The 15,639-nt window shown below is 44.7% G+C and overlaps 1 long non-coding RNA gene across 2 annotated transcripts in view; it reads left to right on the plus strand.

Moving 5' to 3' along the window:
• Positions 1–629: 629 nt before the first annotated feature.
• LOC137471668 (uncharacterized) overlaps positions 630–15,639 on the plus strand; it is a 115,292-nt gene continuing 100,282 nt past the window's right edge. Inside the window, exons 1-2 of one of the 2 annotated variants that reach the window (XR_010997766.1) lie at positions 630–2,824; positions 6,285–6,445. This is a non-coding gene — a long non-coding RNA (uncharacterized lncRNA). Of the gene's footprint in view, positions 2,825–5,210; positions 6,446–15,639 lie in introns of those variants that run through there. The other variant, XR_010997767.1, reaches the window with a different exon arrangement.

The raw sequence follows: 15,639 nt of genomic DNA on the forward strand, positions 1-15,639 counted from the left end.
GAAACAGATCTGAAGTAACAAGTACATGAAGAGAAGTGCACCTGCCTCATATCCACTTGTGGGAAGTGTAAAAGATCACTTTAGCCATCGTGGGGCCCTGCAAATGCACCAAGTGTGGGGTTGGTGTGAGGTGCAGGAGGAGGAGATCTCTGGGACATCCCAGCCAGGCTGGGGTTTAGCTGTCCCCAGGCACAGGCAGCAGATCAGCAGGTCGTGCTCTTGCCCTGGGCATGTGACTGGTGGCTCTGCCTGCAAGAACCAGGATGTCACATCCCTGCTGCTACCAGCTGCCGGGCAGTTCATAAGTTGCCCTGTGGGACCTGTGCAGGGAGGTGTTGGTGCTTGGAGTGTTTTGTCCCTAAGAGCTGGCCATGAACATCCCCTCCATACTGGGGATGAGCAGGGACGTGACGTGGCAGCAGACCTGCTGCTGAGGCTGCTGGCCGTGCCTTTGAGGTGGCCACAGGGCTTTCCACTGGGCCCACCTGGCAGGTGTCGGAAGTGGAGTGGCCAACACAGCCCAGTGGCTCTTTGGAGGTTTCTGGTGCCTGTCTGCTGCTCAAATGGCTGTGGCTGAGGCCGCGCTGGGTCTGGAGGCTCTGTGCCTTAGTGTTGTGTGGCATTGTATGGCATTGTGTGGCCTACGGTTTGCTCCTAAAAGCAAATTGGGAACTGAGAGGCAGCTGCCACGCTCACAGACCCTTCATGAAGCCATTGCCCCCAGCTTGGCCCCTTGGACAAAGAAACAGAGTCATTTGCAAGACCTGAATTCCCCTCTGTGGTAGCATAGGCTGCCTTTTCACTCACCTTAGGAAGCAGAGGTAGCAAGGAATGCTCAAAGTTGAATACCCGAGCGTATTTTGCTCTTTTGGATTAAAACAAGCCCCCTCTGAAATCAGATTTCTGCTGAGGCCAAGGGGTGCTGCTTCTCTCCTGCCAGCTCTTTCTGCTTGATTTCTTACCCCACTACCTCAAGGTCCTGGCCGAGACACGAGTCCCACCATGGCAGCAACTGTGCACACCCCATTGAAGGAAAACATCTGCTGTCTTACAGAGCTTCAGATTTAAACAGAAAATGTTGTGAGGGGAAGAAAGCAAATAACGTGACTCAGGGTTGCTGGGCAGGCTGGTGGCAGGTGTGGGACTGGACTCTACTCTTCTTCTGTTCTGGTGGCCTCAGGATGAAGCCAGGCTTTGTCGTGGTGTGCCAGGAGTGGGACAATCCAGCCTGTCTGAACTTCACGATGGCATTAAGCAACAGCAAAAAATTTGGGGTTTATGTCTCTATGTACAGTGAGTGTCATCATCAATATTACAGTGAATTATCATTGATTAGGAAGTTTAACTGCATTGCATTGACATGGACTGAAAAGCCGGAGACACCCGTATTTCCAGAAAACACCTGTATTTTCAGACAGCACCATTGCTGCTTGGCAGAGCACTGGAGGAGCAGTTTTACATGAGTGAGATTTGACACGTGTTATTTAAAAATGCAAAGACTCTTGTTTTGTGTGAAAGGGCACATTTTCAAACAGGGAAATGGGTACATAACATCCTCTGAAGGCCCCTGGAAGTATGAGTGTCATTGGTATCTCTGCAAAAGTTGCCCTGTCTGCACTCCTCTCACAGTGCTTTGGTGACAATTTGTGAGCGACACTTCAAGGCTGATTTTAGTGAGCCTGGCTCTGCCTGTGCTTTCCAGACCTTATTACCCACTCCTCAGTTGTCCAGAATTTGCTGTTATTTTTTAAAACTATATGTCCTGAGAAAAAGTTCTGTAGGTTAGGTCAGAGTCTGATCATCTGCATCTATTTCAAAGTGTCTCCAATAGTATTTAGATAGTCTGGGGACTTGTAAGGGATGGTCGTCCTTTCTGCACTTCAAATTTTCACATACTGACAGTAGGGTTTATTCTTGACTGTGAGTAGTCCAAAGGGAGCTTTGGTCCAAGCCTCCCTGATGGTAAATATTGCACAGCCATAGTTGCCTTCACCCTTAACAGTGTAGAACATTTTCTGCATTATTTTGTTTTATATTCAGCACTCCTTTCTTTTCTACCAGCATTTGAGCAATTTGAGTCTCAAGCCTCACCCTGAATGTATTTTAACGTTACTAGGTTGTATAACCTTTCTCAGGTAAAAACCAGTGAGCATGTTACTCCTATTTAATTTATTAAAGAAAACCTTCTGTGGTCCTAATGGCTGCCCAGATTTTTGGGGAAATTCCCTGCTCACAACTCCTGAACTGCAGGTGTAAGTGTTTTGGTGATACCTCATCACATAGGTCAGTGTTCACCCAAGCCTCTGCTGCTGCTGGGGACTACAGACTACAAAGTAAAATACTAAATTCAAATGCTGAGAGGTAGAGATGTCCTTTTAGGGAGAAATATTCAAACGAGGTGCACAAACACCAGGAAAAGTGGAATGGGGCAGGAGTCAGGGAGCAGCAGCCTGTCCCTTGCAAGAGAAAGCAGCAAATAACGAGTTGGTTATAGGAGAGATAAAAGAAAAGCTGACCTCTGCGATAAGCATGGAGGTGGTGGAACGCCGAAGCAAGGAGGCAATTATCCCAACTCTCTGGGATGAAGTGGGTACAAGAGCTAACAGAGCTGAACAGTGAATTTCAGCAGAAAAAAAAAATTTAAAAATGGATCGTGCACAGCTGCAGGGGTTACTGCTACAGACTGTATCAGAAAGAAGAAAAATGGATATTGCCTGCAGAGGGACTCCACACTTTATTGGGCTTCCAGGAGAAGTCGGCTCCAGCGTACACAAGAATTTCTGAGGAGATGATTTCCCAGCTACTTTAGATTCACTGCAAACAGGTTTCAAGTGATAAAATTCTTTGGGGGATATGGGTTATAATGAATGATTCGTTTTAGAAGAGGAAACAAATAGTGGGATGTTGCAATGTTTTAGCAGGGAGAAAGCCATTGTTTCCAGATTTGTATTAATGATACGGAGTAGAAGGAGAATGGCAAGATGACAGCATTTGTAAATGAGGCAAATGATCAAAGATCAGCAGCTGTCCCAGGAGGAAGGGTGAGAGCAGTTAGAAAATATTAAATTTCAGCTCAAATTCTCATATATCCCCTAGGATATTTTATAAATTTATTTGTTCCTGAAGAGTTTTCTGGGCACCCCAACTCAAGGCAGTGCATGAAGCCTGCACACCTCTGTGATTTGGCCAGCAGTTAAATCCATCTTGAGCTCCTAACACAGATGAGCTTGGAGTTGGGAGAGACCACAGGACTCCTGTCCTGTAAGCAACAGCCACCTGACATTGTTCCAAGGCTACTGTCACGTGAACAAATGTGTGTATTACTCACAACTTGTAAGAACAAAGTAAAGAACAGTATTTGAACTGCATTTTCTAAACAAACTCATGAACTATACTTCGAAAGGAAAAACTTCATGTCAGGTTTTATATTCAACATTTCTTTTTCTTTATGAGACATCAGGAAAAAAAAATGACTTGCCCTGGAAATCTAAATCTGTAGGCAGAAAGATGCAAACTAGGAAATCCCAAAACACACAAAAATTATCTTCCTCAACTAGCATTATATTACTTGCATGATAATAATTACAAACAGACACACCATTTGATGATTTCCAGATTAATTTCTTGTCTCTACTTAGTTCAGCTAAAATTTGTAGAGTATTTTCCCTCATTTGTGGAGTAATTGACTTGTTCTTGTGACATCCCTGGGCTTACAATCCAAAGCTGAGTGTGATCGTTCCCTCGAAGCCGGATGTCTTTGTGAAACAAGTGCTGGGATTTCATCGCATCTTGCTGGGTTCAGTACAAAAATTGCTGTTGAGGTGCAAACACCTGGGCTGTGCAGAAAAGGATGCCAGGGGAGCAGAGGCGTGGCTTGCACATTCACTGAAACAGCAGACCCAGAGGGTCTCCCCTTTACACAATGTCTGTAGTGCTGCCAAACCCAGAAGTTTTGGAGATACAAACACCTCAAAGAACTGCATGTCAGGGGACAGCACGAGAAGGCTTTCCATTTCCAGTACTGTGTAGGCTCTCTGGAGCAACCTGCTCTGCCATGGCTGTGGGTCAGACTCTCCCTGCTCCCACTGTCACCACCCCAGATTGCCTCATCTCCTCTGTTGAAGGATAATTTCTGTTGTTGACATACATGTTCTTTGGGCAAGTTTGCTGGTCATCCTGCAAGACTGTTTGATGCCTTGGCATAACACCAGCTTTGCCACAGCCTGGCTTTGTCGCTGGGCTCCTCCTCAAGCAAAGCCCTTGTGTATCCTTCATTAGCCCCTGGCACCCTGATGCCTTCCTCTGGTTGGGGTGAGATGACACCTGGGCTCCCAAATCTCCCTCCTCTTATCAGCCTTTCCCTGTCCTTGCAAGAGCATAGCCCTGAGGACGGTTCTCCTGTACCTTGGAGTGAACAACTTGTCTCATGTGTGAAGGCACAGAGAGCTGCCACACTTCTCAGGCTTTTCATGTGGCACAAAACACCTGATTGTGCATACAGAGTCACCTTCCGATTGCAATGAAAGCCCTCGTCACACATTGTTTCAAACACCATTCTTGGCAACACTGCCTCATTCAGCTCAGCCTCCTCTCCCCAGTGATCATGTACTGGTTCCTTATCTTTATCAGAACGGGCAGCTTTGTATTTAAAACCTGCTTTGGGTTTTGCTGCTTTGTGTTCATGTTGGGCATTTTTTGGTGGGGCTCTTGTTTTCCCTTTGGACCAAGCTCTTTCACACTGCCAGTTTGGTCTGTCTCCTCACTGCCTGGTTTTCCTGAGGAGCTAGTTCCAAGCAGAAATGGCAGGTCACCCCTTGTGTGTTTCAAAAATTTGTAAGAAGTATTCATTAGGAATCAGATACTAAGATATTAAATGTGCACATAGAGTTAGAAGAGAAAGTATTAGTGGCATAACCCTTTTTATGATATTCCCTACAGATCTTAATATAAATATTTCCAGCACTGAACAAGCACTACCTTAAATCATTCACTCTCTGTAGGCTGCAGCTCACTCAACAGCAAAGTTTTGTCCTGTTTCCAACCTCTCCTCAACAGGCAACACAGGATTGTTCCATCATATTCACTGTGTTCTCTTCTGCTGCCATTTTCCATCCTTCTTGGCTGAATACTTTTTCCTCAGCAGGGCAACTGGTAAGCAACCTGTATCTCACTGTGATTATTTGACTCCATTGATTTCAACTTTGCCTGTAATCAGGTGCAAATCCAACCTCTAGCAGAAGGTCAAGAACTTTTTCGTATGGGTGACACACCACATGTGACTGAGGCCAGGCTCCCATGGGCATCTTGTCCTGTTCTGTCAGCAGAGTTACACCAGGGAACCAACCTGTTTGGCACAGGCTGTAAAAACTAAAACTTGACCCAGCCATGAGCAAAGGAGAGCGAGGCAGATGTTTAAAAGGCCTGATGGTGAATTCAGATGAAACCATTTCAATATTGTCTGAAAGGATTAATTTTATTGGCTCTGGCTACTGTGAACACACTTTCCTCTCAGTGACAAGCAGTGGGATTACCCAGCTCAGAGGTCAGCAGGTGGGCTGTCCATCCTTGGCTCCCCTATGAGGACAGGGCTGGGAGAAGGGATGATCCTTAACGCAGGCCATCACACCCCTGCCCTTGAACACTGGAGGAGAATGAAGCAGATGCAATTGGCTGGTGAGCTGGTTTTCAGCCCAGCACTTCTGACCAGGGGATGTTGGACTGTGTGGCCAGAAGCCAGTGAGCTGCCAGCAAAGTGTTTGTGTGAAGACACATATAACATCTTTTGGCTGACAAACTGCATTACACGTCTGTCCCCATGCCCAGGAGTAGGCAGAGCAGTTCTCTGCTTCGATTCCCTGTGTTATATAAATATATGTATATACATAGCCAAAAATGTGAACTTCTTGTGGTGGTGATTTCTCCAAGCTACTGCCCAAGACAAAGCCAATGCCCCCAGGATCTGTCTGGAGAAGGGGAAGGCGCTCCGTCTCAACTACTGCTGCTCAATCAACTTGCTGACACCACAGTCCCTAAAAATTGGCTTAGCAGCGGGCGTTCTCTGAGCCAGAACTGGCAGATCAGCAGCTGCTGGAAGCAGACACTCCTTCGCAAGTTCTGGTCCTCTCTGGTGTCACCCAAGCTGCTTCCCTGACTTTCAGTGACGGCTTTTTGTTAATTAGGTCACGCGTGGCCCTGCGTGCGAAGCGCCACACAACGCAGCGGGAACAGTTTAGTGCCGGTGTGTATTTTCACTTTGTAAGTCTGGCATTTTCTTTGCTCTCCAGGTTATGCCAAGACAGAAGGAGGGACTTGGAGAGGGAAGATTAACCTTTCGCTGGCCACGATTCCTTTCCTCTTATCGTGGAGGCTTCAGCAACGCGTCCCCCTCCCACCCAGCCTATCTGTCTGAATTGCTGAAAGCATAATGCTCCCATATGAGAGATAAGTAAGTGAGCTCTCTTTCTTTTCCATAGGGATGAACTATAGTGTATGCAGATTATTAGGAGAAGAAAATAATATCAGAGAAAGGTGGCTTTCTTAAAAGGCATCGGTAGCATTAGTGTCATGTGTGAAGCACCCATTTGTGACAACTGTACAGACCTTTCAATGGAAAATTGTGCTGTGCTACCTTTTAAAGTATGAAATGCTAATTTTGGATTTACAGTTTTTGAACTGGAGGGCTGCATTTTGCATGGAATTTTGTTTAATTTCCCAGAGAAAAAAGGCATTTGAAACACAACTGCCTACAGCCAACTGTCAACAAAAATCAACTGTAATAACACGCGGCCTGTCACTGATTTATGTGGTGATGTGGTAATCTTCTCAATTTAGCTGGATATTTCTTCTTCATACCAAATAGCTGAAAGTCTTGCTAGACATTTATGAATATCGGGAGGTGCTATTAGGATGATAATGGGGCAAGATTAAAGAGGTGCTCACTAGTTCAAAGTGCCAGTTAAAGAGACAGGGAATCGAGAGGTGTAGATATATATGGCCCATTGGTATAAGTGAACTTTATATTTTCAGAGTTGCTTAAGGTTTGGGAGACGGCATATTGAAATCCATCTGCCAGGAGAGCGTCTTTCTAAAGGGAGACTGGGAGAAGCAACTGTATGTTTTTTTTTTCTCCTAAAAAACATGCTTTTGTTTAGCAGGAGGTGTGGATCAAAAATCTTAGGTATCGAAGCTGGAACAAGTGAGTGTGGATGATGTCTTAGCAAGCAGAATGCTAGAAAATTTCCCCCTTTTCTCTAAAGGTCTGAGCCTTAGCCATGGTCATTTTGCAGCAGGCTGTCTCAGCCAGGACTGACGAGTAACATATCACACTACATGTTACAGCTAAGAAAAGTAATTGGCCTTTCATAAAGAGCTAGAACTAATGCAGACAAAATGATATTGCAAGACTTGAGCTGCAAATAAAGAGACAAGTTTGTGTTTTACAAAAATGTATAATTTACCAGGCATTTCATTATGCTGTATAAAAAGGCAAAAATGATAATTGAAAATAAATGTGGCTGCCTAGCTACAGTATATGCTGCCAGCGTTACTGGAAATAGAAGTGCTTTCTTGCTGAAGAGAGTTAAAATTTTCATACAACTTCTGTCTGCAGACTTGTGTAATGTATCTTGTTAAATTTGTTTCAGTTTGGGTATTTGTTACAGAGAAGCAGGCAAAATGTGAAGCTCCGTCTGTGTATTTTTATATCTAGGGGGTTGTACAATTATATTAATTATTAAGAGCCTCTTCTACAGATGCACACATCTGTGGATTCTGAGGCAGGATTCATGTTGCTGAGTTTATTCCAGAGTGGGAAAAGTACATCAGTTGCCTTCAAGGTTGCCAGAGATACTCCACAGCAAACTCCTTTCTTCTAAGGAACATGGTTACAAATATAGATAAACCAAAGTAATGTTTTTGGGTTATTTTACCCTGAAGCAAAGGGAATTCTGAATTGATGTTTTTCTTCCATACATGGGGCTACTTAGGGATGCTGAGAATTACTGGAGGGGGAGAACACAGGTCTAGGAATTGTCATTGCTTCTGCCCTCAAAGTTTCTTTCTGGCCCCTCATTCCTGGCAAGAGGAAGTTGCCCCAAACATGGTGTCCCTCTGTGTCCAAATTATGAATCTCCCTGCAGCAGCCCCAGTGCTCTGCACACCCAATGTGGGAAAACCTTCCCCAAGAGAGCTTTGGGGGGAAATATCCCTCCTCTGGATTGAGATTTTCCCTCCAAGCTCTTCAATTTCTCAACAGAGAGAACTCTAAAAGGCTCTAGGCTCAATTCTTCCCAGGATCTGCTCATGCCCCACAGCAACAAAATGTTGTCCAGGTTATCCAAGTTACAAGTGAAACTACTGAGTTTCCATTAGCTCTGGAATTAAGCTAAAAAAGAAAAGGTGAGAGGTCTTCCCTTGGCTTTAAAGTCCAGGGAGGCAGGGGCAGATAAATGGGATGAGTTCCTTGTTGGCACTCCCATTCCACAGATCCCTCACCAGGGTGAATGGGATGGCAACAGAGTGGACCTTGTACAGGGAAAAGAACTCATCAGCAGGAAGGTTATACTTTCATGTGTGTGTTTAAATCCACTGTTTAAAATTATCTTCTTTTTCATTCTTTCTTTCCATTTGGGCTCTTCTTTTATCTATAGACTCAGCTGGGCTGCATTGTTCAGAGTCGTGGTTGTGTTTGGATGGGTCAGGCCCTATGAATTCACTTGGCCTTGAAGCAAAAAATCTCATCATAAATAATGAAATTAAGGAAAATAATACCTGAGACAGAATGACTTGAAAAATTATTAATATCTATTCTTTCCCTCATAATTTGCCTCCAGACTTTTCCCTTTTCAAAATAGCTTGCCATTAGCAGTTGAACTTTCAATAGTCAGTACTTTGATGGAACTGGTGCTCTGAAGCCAAAGGCAACAATATTATTATTATTATTACTACTACTACTATTATTATTAGTAGTATTTGGAATCAAAGTTCATTTTGGTAAGTTCAAAGCCCTGGATGAATATAGAAAGGCCCAAGTTCTGCCCTCCAGCACATCTTGCTGGCTCAAACTGGCCACTTGAAACACAGCAATGTTTGCCAGGCAGATACTGAAGTTGTTTTGACCGTGGATGTGTAAACACCAGCATCAGTTCCCATCCAATAACTGCTGACAGGAAAGCTGGTCCTGTGCAGAGCAGCACCAAGGGGATTTGCAATTATGAAGGAACGGGATATATCAGGGATGCAAGTGACTGCCACTAAGTAGCTCAGCAACTCTCAGGGGCCTCCACTCAGGCTCCCAATGCCTCGTCTCAGGCAGGAGATTTTCTTGCTTCAAAGGCTTTTATTAAAAACCAGTTCAGGTAAATGCAGACAATAAGCAAGCAAACCTGTTGAGCCTCGAGTCCACAACTTGCCAGGCAACAGGATGCTTCTCTGTGACATTTAAGAGTGCTAACACCTGAAGAAAATATTGCATGCTTTACCCTTTCTGCTTAAAATAACATGAAAAAGTGCTGCTCTTGCAATTGCATTTAGGGCCATTTTCAGCAGGCTGTCCCCACCTCTGTCCCCAGGATCTAAGGGCTCCCAGCTGCCTCTGATTAAAGGAAACCTTCTCCATTAGTGCCCTGGCCAGGACTTGGAAATAACCGAAAGCAGCTTTATCTACCCCAAAAGCAGCTTCAGATCAGAATTTAGGGTGTGCTGCGGCAGAGCTCCTGGCAGGGTGTGGAGGCAGAGCGATTACAGCCAACGAGTTCCAGGGAGTTAATTAGGGTGTTATCTCAAACACCTGTGGAGCATGGTTTTTAGCTTCACCTTGCTCTGCCTACTGTCAGTTTTAGTGTGTGCCACTCCACATTCCCTCAGAGCAGCTCCCTCCAGCTCCTTGGGCTACCCTGAGCTTCAGGTAAGTTTTTCTGTTGCTCCTAAAGTTTTACAGATTTGTAGTAAAAGAGCGCTCCAGGTTTCTTTGAGGTGATGAGCAGAGAAAGTGTGATGGTTGTAGGACCTGAAGTTGCTCCTTTCTATGGCTGTTGTAAGGTGGAGTAGCTGCTTGAGATGTGAAAGGTGATGATTTTCTGTGATGCAATTCTTAATTTTTTTTCTCTTTTAAGCTCTCTCCCCATCTATACTCATGCCCAGTTCCATGGTTCTGCTTTGTTGCCATGTTTAGACATGTATACTGTATACATGTATTGCTTCTCTTGTGAGCCATCCCCTAGCTGGTCATCTGTGGAGAGGATGAGGATTTTGGGGGAATTGGTACTTCTTAAGTCAGACTTCTTTGATTTTCTGTCAAAATAGCAGATGATGATTTTGTTGGTAATGGTCAGATGTACTAGCCGTGTGAGCATTGTGATCCTGGCAGTACATGGAGTCAGAATTGTTATGGTCTTTAGTCAGGCATTGCTCCTATTGAGCGTGGGGATTTTATCCCTGGTTAAAATAGGGATTGCCCCAAGCTTCCACTTCATCCCTTTCCTGGTCTTAGAGGAGGGTTGGGAGAACAAAAGGTGCATCTTTTTTCTCAGCTGCTGGAGTTTCAGAGAGCCTGGGCAGTGTTAACGAGGCACAGCTTGGCCTCATTTAAACACTTAAGGCTAAAGGGTGAAGCCATGAGGAGCTTCCAGAACCTTCTGGGCTTTTCCAATCAGGCTGTGGATTAATTAATTATCTTTGCCTTCTAGAGGTGGAAGGAAGCCTTTTAAGGTCTGCCAGGGGATGAAGCTTCTTTTGCTGCCCACTGAAAGCATGACAGCCCGTGCTTAAATGGGTGAACCTATCATGCACCCCATTTTGGGGATTTTAATGGCTTGGGGGAGGAGGTCCTACATAGAAACCCCCTCTGATTCCACCAGGCCTCACCCGCAGCGTGCGACAGCCTGGGTTTTAAGCTATCAAAATGCACTTGTGTGTTACCTGCAGAGATAATTGAATGTATATGCACATCCCCAGCAGAACACCTGTGCTGCCTCCCTGGCATCCATAAGTATTCCCTGCATGCCTGTGTGTTCTCTGCAAGCTACACTACACATTAATAAGACAATCCATATATTGCATTAGGACAGACCCTATGCAGACAATGCTCTAGGTACTGATTTTTTTTTTTTTTTTTTTTTTTGTGTAAATCCTGAAATATGGCTGATATGGTCCACTGCAAGATGAACCTATATTGGAAATGGCAAAATTGTAATGTAAAATATACTGGGGTCAGTGGGGTGTGATGTTTTTTGCATACATTTTTTTCTCCCTTGACCCATGCCATTCTCCTGCATATCGGGGGAAAAAAGCTTCATCTCACACAGAAATGTGATGTCCTTTACTGCCAGAGGCTGTTGCTGTTTTAAATGAGGAAAAAGCACAATGCATGAAGAAGGAAAATTAAAGCATATTCATTTTGGAAATTAGATACGGTGTCAGGAGGCTCTCTGGAAATAGCATGGTTTGAATGGAGCACCAGACTACAAGACAGTTCACTGAACTTTTGACCACTATTTATACTATGGGAGCTTTTGAAATGGGAAGACAGCGAAGTATTTTATAGCTGTTTAATAGTGGATTGTGGTTTTTACTAGGCATTTATCTTCCCTCTGAGTGTATATAAGATAAGTAAACATTATGTAGTGTAATTGCCTTGTGTTGGAAGAGCTTTAATTTAGGGCTGCTTTATGTTCCCTCTTTGTGGCACATCTCATCCCCAGGCACTGTGTGGGGGGGTGCAGGTGCCACCGGACTCCAGCCCAGGATCCAACACCTAGCTGAGCCTGCTCCTGGGATCTCAGTGACGCTTTTGCTGTTTGTGTTGGGCAAAAAACTTAAGTCTAAAGCAGACATGGTTGTGGCCCTGGACTCAAGGATGCTCAGGTAACTTCTAGCTCCAGGCCTGACTTAATTCCCTTCTCATTTCTATGTAGTGAAACTCATTTTAACCTCCTCTATAGCTTCAGTCCCTCTTTAGCATTCCAAGTGCAGGGAGCAATACACCCTTCCAGGGCTGGCAGCTATCTGATTACAATTGTGACGATGCATCACCAGGCAGACATGCATGAATTAAACACTGTTTGCAAAACCAAAAATGTGTTTGGGGTATTTTTAGGTCCTATTAACTTGGGCTGTTGTTCAGGGAAATAATATGGAAAGATTAGAATTTTGGCGTAATCTGAGAACCGTGGTCTCGGCGTAGTCAAGACTCTTCTTTCCCTTCTCCCTTTACTTTCTATCTAAAATTTTTAGCTTCAGCTGGCATGGGGAGAGTTGCACTGTGGCTGTGGGTCTCGAGGAGCAGTCACCTGAGAGGGAAGTGCTCTGGAGAAGGAGCTGCCACTGCCAAACCAGCCACCTCCTGGAGCTGTGGACTCAAATGGAGTCATACCGTTCTGGGATTGGTGCATGTAGTGTAGTGCTGTTTTCCTTTCTGTTTTTTTTTTCCTCTTGGAGACAATTATAAAACAGATCTCTTACTGCTTAATACTGACAGGCAAGACACAAAGCCCATTTTTCTTTTTTTTTTTTTTTTGGTGGGTTTTTTTTTGTTTGTTTGTTTTTTGTTTTTTAGTGTGCTGTTAGGGGAAGTTTAGGCTGATGGACATCCGTTGCATAGTCCCTTTGTCTTTTGTATAATTTAGCCTATGTGGGAAGGAAAAAAAGATTTTTTTTTTTTTCCTTCTGCCATGGAAGATGCTTTTCTTCCTTGGACCAGAAGCTCCTCTCCTCTCACTAGCCAGTAACAGCCCTTCTGTTCATCCTTATGTCAAAGCCACACTATGGAGCTAATAGAGATCGCTGACAATTAGAGATGAGCTGAAATGATTTGGCAAGCTCCGGGTGCCTGCAAACCCGAGGGTGTTCTGGGATCCCTGGGAGCTGGTGGGTGCGCTGCCAGCCGTACTTCCCACGTCCCCTGTACTCCTGGGGACAGCACTTGAGATGCCGAGTCCAGCTGGGCCTGGAGGCTGGAGAAGAGTGTGAGGGGGAGTCTATCAGATTCATCTCTTCCCTCCTGGGAGGTGCAGCTCTTCCCCACTTCCCTTCCTGGCTGCTCTTTGTTGCTTCTTTTTGCCAAGATGTCCAGGCACTGTCAGGTCTCTTCTCCTGTGGGAGATGGATGTGACAATATCCCAGGATGACTCTATCTTTTCCTCAGGAGTAGCTTGATGGGTCACAGCTGGAGAGACAGTGTCCCTGGAACACACAACAGGCCCGATGCTTGGGATAATGTTTTAAAAGGAATACACGTTCCTGTCAGTGCAAACCTCCTCAGGTGCTGGGTTTGCTATCTCCTTTTGTAATGACTATTCATTTTACTTTATTTTTCTCTAGACTTAGAGTATTTCCATCTTGTGCTTTCTTGCACCCCAAGACAATATCATTAAATACCTTGAGATCCTATTTATGCCAAAACTTCATAGGACAAGTGGTAATTTTAGTTGTTTTCCTTACTCCTTATTCAGTGTGGGACTACTGGAATGTAACTTGAAACAATACTCCAAGTAACCATTGGTGAAAAAGCAAGTACCCCAAACAAATGTCTCAAAACTAGGATTTTGCCATGGGATGGTCTGTCAGTGGAAAAGGCTGGTGGCAGAGCCATGACTAGCAGCTTGTCATCTCTAGCATGGTTTCCACCCTGAAAGACTGAATTTACCTTTTCTGCTCGTCTTGACTAACTATTTGTGGGAGTGTGGAGAAAAGCTGCTTCCCCAGCCTCATTAGGGAGCTGTGCTGCAGGAAAATTGCTTAGGGAATTTTTGTACATCATTTGAATCCCGTGAAACTGAAATGAAGAGGTGTGTTTTCATTATTTTATTTCACTTTTCTTAAGGCTCCAGGGTCTCTTTCACCACAGTGTGGAAATTTGTACCTCAGTGCTCCTGTCTGCCAAGTGTGTCTGATATTTGTGGAGGACTTTGGAAGTGTCTTAGCCTTCAGTCCAGTAAAACTTTTAATTTGCACCATGTGTCTATTAAAGAGGAGTGGTAAAGTGCAACAGGTGGCCAAAACTTAGAAATTAGCAAATTTCAATTTGCATTTTGGAGGCGTATGAAATACATCTGTGTAGTCTCTAGAAACACAGAGAGGGACCGTGCTGACAGATCTTTATCCTTCATGTCTGCACATGCTTTTCTGAGGAAAAAACCCACAGAACCAGACCAGAGCTAAGGCACAGGGGTAGTGAAACAGAAAAGCGAGTGGCTCGGCCCCATCGTTTGCACTGCGGTCCGTGTGACCACACTGGACGTGAATTCTTTGTGTGTGTGAGGAGATAACAGATCCACATTAATTTCAGAGCTGATTGCTGTTCTTTATTAATAGAAATGTAATGTGGTGCCAACACCAAGCCCTGCCAGCCTTTCCTTTTTATCTCCTCTTTCAAACATAGACAGCATGGAAAGCCTGATCAGAGGATCCCCCCAATTCCTGTTTATTTCACAGCTTGTTAAACTGAGGGACAGTCATGGCACCTTACCATGGCTGAGGTGATGGTGAATTGTCAGCTAATACTGTAAATATCACCTGGAAGTTTTTTTGGAGGGTGGAAATAGTTTCTGTGGAATAATGCTAATTTAATATAGCTTCATAAATTGAACAGAATTGAATGAGTGACAGTAGATTTTTGAATAATTTGCAAATTGAAGCAGTGATAAAATTTGTCAAATAATGTGTTTTCTATTAATAGTCTGCCCTGCTCCATGTAGCTGCCGAGCAGTCTTGGTTCTCTTGGGTTTTTTTTTGAGGAAGAGCTGGAATAAAAATTCTTTTTATTATTTTTGTTATTTTTAAGCACTATCTTTTTTCTTTTTTTTCCTTTGCTGTTCTGAGAGCCATTGTTTACTTCTGAAGTAGATGAAAGATGAATTCAGGTTACGTTCTGACATTACAATGAAATTGTCAATAGAAATCAATGCCTTGTCAGATGATGAGTTAGGGGCTATAAGACAGCCTAACGGTGTCCCTATATCTTCAGGCTCCTTCATTGTGCTGCCCTCCTTGGGAGCCAAGCAACTGTACTGTTATGGAAAGGTGTTGTCATTGTTAAGGGACAGTAATGGAGTTTAATAAACCTGGCAGCCAAGGCATAGAGCCCTAATCCCAGTGCCAATGTTATAAAGCAGCACGTTGTCTGTCGAGCCTGGTGCTCCTATCTGCATTTATTGACCCTGGAGAGGTAATACAAACACAAGAGATGGAGGTCAAAGAGCTCACCTTCAGCTGCTACACGTGGCCACTGGTGCCTTGAAATAGCACCGTGTCAACTCTGTCCTCCCAAGGACCTCAGCGTGCTGAGCCGCGGCTGCTTCCTGATGTTCACCCAGGCATGGCCACGGGGCTGTCCAGGGCTGGGGAATGCCAGCGCTGGAAATGTACTGTTCCCACCCAGGAAGGCTCTGGTGTCACCCAGAGCCTTGCTGATGGGCTTTGAGCTCTGCAAGGTGGGCGCTTCCAGGGCATTCCTGCCTGATGGAGCAAGGATGTAGCCAAGCTGCTGCCCTGGGCCATCCCTGCCATTTGCAGCCTGTTCATTCAGGGCAGCTGGGAGCTGGCTGTCCTCTCCAGGGTGCCTTTGAGCTTCTGCTGGAATGGCCTGAGAGTCATTCCCCTCTCCCCTCAAATCTCTCCAGATTGTGAATTCCAGATCCTTTT

The sequence above is a fragment of the Anomalospiza imberbis genome, chromosome 3 (assembly GCF_031753505.1).
Source record: "Anomalospiza imberbis isolate Cuckoo-Finch-1a 21T00152 chromosome 3, ASM3175350v1, whole genome shotgun sequence".
NCBI classification, from domain to species: domain Eukaryota; kingdom Metazoa; phylum Chordata; class Aves; order Passeriformes; family Viduidae; genus Anomalospiza; species Anomalospiza imberbis.